This window comes from Pseudophryne corroboree, chromosome 5, assembly GCF_028390025.1.
Source record: "Pseudophryne corroboree isolate aPseCor3 chromosome 5, aPseCor3.hap2, whole genome shotgun sequence".
In the NCBI taxonomy this organism is placed as follows: domain Eukaryota; kingdom Metazoa; phylum Chordata; class Amphibia; order Anura; family Myobatrachidae; genus Pseudophryne; species Pseudophryne corroboree.
The window spans coordinates 21,920,183-21,925,071 of record NC_086448.1 but is presented as its reverse complement, the minus strand read 5'-3'; positions in this window follow the sequence as shown (position 1 = coordinate 21,925,071).

Here is a 4,889-nt window from a genome sequence, read left to right as displayed (position 1 = left end):
CAAAAGCCTGATGAGGGGAATGACCTGACTCAGGCTGGCAGTGTCTGAACTGACTTCACGTGTGGCAAGTTCAAAAGGTTGCAGAACCTTGCACAACGTTGAAATCATTCTCCACTGCGCTTGAGACAGGTGCATTCCACCTCCTATGTCGTGCTCAGTTGTATAGGCTTGAATGGCCTTTTGCTGCTCCTCCAACCTCTGAAGCATATAGAGGGTTGAATTCCACCTCGTTACCACTTCTTGCTTCAGATGATGGCAGGGCAGGTTCAGGCGTTTTTGGTGGTGCTCCAGTCTTCTGTACGTGGTGCCTGTACGCCGAAAGTGTCCCGCAATTCTTCTGGCATCTCTTGCACGCCCCTCTCGTTTTTTAAATAATTCTGCACCACCAAATTCAAGGTATGTGCAAAACATGGGACGTGCTGGAATTTGCCCATATTTAATGCACACACAATATTGCTGGCGTTGTCCGATGCCACAAATCCACAGGAGAGTCCAATTGGGGTAAGCCATTCTGCGATGATCTTCCTCAGTTGCCGTAAGAGGTTTTTAGCTGTGTGCGTATTCTGGAAAGCGGTGATACAAAGTGTAGCCTGCCTAGGAAAGAGTTGGCGTTTGCGAGATGCTGCTACTGGTGCCGCCGCTGCTGTTCTTGCGGCGGGAGTCCATACATCTACCCAGTGGGCTGTCACAGTCATATAGTCCTGAGCCTTCCCTGCTCCACTTGTCCACATGTCCGTGGTTAAGTGGACATTGGGTACAACTGCATTTTTTAGGACACTGGTGAGTCTTTTTCTGAGGTCTGTGTACATTTTCGGTATCGCCTGCCTAGAGAAATGGAACCTAGATGGTATTTGGTACCGGGGACACAGTACCTCCAACAAGTCTCTAGTTGCCTCTGCAGTAATGATGGATACCGGAACCACGTTTCTCACCGCCCAGGATGCCAAAGCCTCAGTTATCCGCTTTGCAGCAGGATGACTGCTGTGATATTTCATCTTCCTCGCAAAGGACTGTTGGACAGTCAATTGCTTGGTGGAAGTAGTAAAAGTGGTCTTACGAGTACGACTTCCCCTCTGGGATGACCATCGACTCCCAGCAGCAACAACAGCAGCGCCAGCAGCAGTAGGCGTTACACGCAAGGATGCATCGGAGGAATCCCAGGCAGGAGAGGACTCGTCATAATTGCCAGTGACATGGCCTGCAGGACTATTGGCTTTCCTGTGGAAGGAGGAAATTGACACTGAGGGAGTTGGTGGGGTGGTTTGCGTGAGCTTGGTTACAAGAGGAAGGGATTTACTAGTCAGTGGACTGCTTCCGCTGTCGCCCAAAGTTTTTGAACTTGTCACTGACTTATGATGAATGCGCTGCAGGTGACGTATAAGGGAGGATGTTCCGAGGTGGTTAACGTCCTTACCCCTACTTATTACAGCTTGACAAAGGCAACACACGGCTTGACAAATGTTGTCCGCATTTCTGTTGAAATACTTCCACACCGAAGAGCTGATTTTTTTGGTATTTTCACCAGGCATGTCAATGGCCCTATTCCTCCCACGGACAACAGGTGTCTCCCCGGGTGCCTGACTTAAACAAACCACCTCACCATCAGAATCCTTCTGGTCAATTTCCTCCCCAGCGCCAGCAACACCCATATCCTCCTCATCCTGGTGTACTTCAACACTGACATCTTCAATCTGACTATCAGGAACTGGACTGCGGGTGCTCCTTCCAGCACTTGCAGGGGGCGTGCAAATGGTGGAAGGCGCATGCTCTTCACGTCCAGTGTTGGGAAGGTCAGGCATCGCAAACGACACAATTGGACTCTCCTTGTGGATTTGTGATTTCGAAGAACGCACAGTTCTTTGCTGTGCTTTTGCCAGCTTGAGTCTTTTCATTTTTCTAGCGAGAGGCTGAGTGCTTCCATCCTCATGTGAAGCTGAACCACTAGCCATGAACATAGGCCAGGGCCTCAGCCGTTCCTTGCCACTCCGTGTGGTAAATGGCATATTGGCAAGTTTACGCTTCTCCTCCGACAATTTTATTTTAGATTTTGGAGTCCTTTTTTTACTGATATTTGGTGTTTTGGATTTTACATGCTCTGTACTATGACATTGGGCATCGGCCTTGGTAGACGACGTTGCTGGCATTTCATCGTCTCGGCCATGACTAGTGGCAGCAGCTTCAGCACGAGGTGGAAGTCGATCTTGATCTTTCCCTATTTTTGGAACCTCAACATTTTTGTTCTCCATATTTTAATAGGCACAACTAAAAGGCACCTCAGGTAAACAATGGAGATGGATGGATACTAGTATACTTATGGATTGACGAGCAACTGCCGACACAGAGGTAGCTACAGCCGTGGACTACCGTACTGCGTCTGCTGCTAATATAGACTGGATGATAATGATATAAAAAATATATATATATATCACTACTGCAGCCGGACAGGTATATATTATATAATGACGGACCTGCTGGACACTGTCAGCTCAGCACTGCATACTCCTAAAGTAAGCTACTAGTAGTATCAAGAAGATAGAAAAAAAAAAAACACCACAGGTAGGTGGTTTACAATTATGGATGGACTAGCGACTGCCGACACAGAGGTAGCTACAGCCGTGGATTACCGTACTGCGTCTGCTGCTAATATAGACTGGATGATAATGATATAAAAAAAAATATATATATATATATCACTACTGCAGCCGGACAGGTATATATTATATAATGACGCACCTGCTGGACACTGTCAGCTCAGCACTGCAGACTCCTAAAGTAAGCTACTAGTATCATGAAGATAGAAAAAAAAAAAAACACCACGGGTAGGTGGTATACAATTATGGATGGACGAGCGACTGCCGACACAGAGGTAGCTACAACCGTGGACTACCGTACTGCGTCTGCTGCTATTATAGACTGGATGATAATGATATAAAAATATATATATATATCACTACTGCAGCCGGACAGGTATATATTATATAATGATGGACCTGCTGGACACTATCAGCAGAATGCGTTTATAGAATAAAAACACCACACGACAAGTGTTTAACTTTTTCAGGCAGACAATCACAATATACTGGTGGTCAGTGGTCACTGGTCAGTCACACTGGCACTGGCAGTGGCACTCTGGCAGCAAAAGTGTGCACTGTTAAAATATGTACTCCTGCTATAACTGCTCCCCAGTCTCCCCCACAATTAAGCTGTGTGAGCAGTGAGCACTCAGCACAGTCAGATATACAGTATTACATAGATGATGCAGCACACTGAGGGCACACTGAGGCTGAGCACAGATATGGTATGTGACTGTGTCACACTGTGTATCGTTTTTTTTTTCAGGCAGAGAACGGATTAATTAAACTGGTGGTCACTGGTCACACTATCAGCAAGTAGTAGTGGTCACTGGTCAGTCACACTGGCACTGGCAGTGGCACTCTGGCAGCAAAAGTGTGCACTGTTAAAATATGTACTCCTGCTATAACTGCTCCCCAGTCTCCCCCACAATTAAGCTGTGTGAGCAGTGAGCACTCAGCACAGTCCACAGTCAGATATACAGTATTACATAGATGATGCAGCACACTGAGGGCACACTGAGGCTGAGCACAGATATGGTATGTGACTGTGTCACACTGTGTATCGTTTTTTTTCAGGCAGAGAACGGATTCATTAAACTGGTGGTCACTGGTCACACTATCAGCAAGTAGTACTCCGTCCTAATATGCTCCCCAAAATTAGTAAATCAAGTGTCTCTACTCTCTACTCTCTAGTCTACTCTAAACGGAGAGGACGCCAGCCACGTCCTCTCCCTATCAATCTCAATGCACGTGTGAAAATGGCGGCGACGCGCGGCTCCTTATATAGAATCCGAGTCTCGCGATAGAATACGAGCCTTGCGAGAATCCGACAGCGGGATGATGACGTTCGGGCACGCTCGGGTTAGCCGAGCAAGGCGGGAAGATCCGAGTCTGCCTCGGACCCGTGTAAAAAGGCTGAAGTTCGGGGGGGTTCGGTTTCCGAGAAACCGAACCCGCTCATCTCTAAATGTCTCCCCCCTTAATGCAGCTCTGGGGAAGAGGGGGGGCTCAGCTTGCTACTAGGCCTGGAGCCAGCCCTGCTTCTTGGACTCCCAGAAAATCTTGGGACTGTCAGCGAGTAACACGCCCAGCATTTCCATCAGCAGATTTCTATGATGGAAAAGAGGTAACAAGACATCTGGAGTTCCAGTCTGCTGGCTGACTATTGCTGGACCATGAGAAGAGACTTCCCAAAGGCAAAATATGCCAGAAAATCATCATCTACAGCTTTTTAGGTCAGCCAGAATGAGGTGTGTATTTATCATGTAGACTTACATAAGAACTAACTTAATAGAACTTTAATCATATGTTACAAAACAACTCTGCGCCTTGGAAACAATCTTATATGTCAGATTCATCAGGGCGTATGTAATGCTGCAATTATATTACTGTATTTTTATTATTCATTTTTTTATCAACTTGTGTGAATAAAACTCTTCAACTGGCTACAATTATATTTATTTCTGAGCCTTTCCCAGTGCTGCCAATTACCTTTCCATCCCTCCGCGGCATTTATCCTGGGTTCTCGGCTGGAGTGCGCATACAATCCTATAATTAAAGCGTCGGGAGTTTATTTAGTTATGTAAATAGAGTCTCTTGGTGCCGCGGCCCCGTTACAGGTGTGAGGGGTAAGAATAATAAACTTCTCATGTCCTCATTGTGGTCACTGTTACATTATTCTACAGAATACAGTGTTATATAATATATTTACAGCAAATGCTTTTTCTGTAGGATTTCACATTGAAGTCTTGTGTACCTATATAAATCTGAAAGAAATGCAAACTCTTATCTCAAACGCAGTTTGAGAATTGCGCC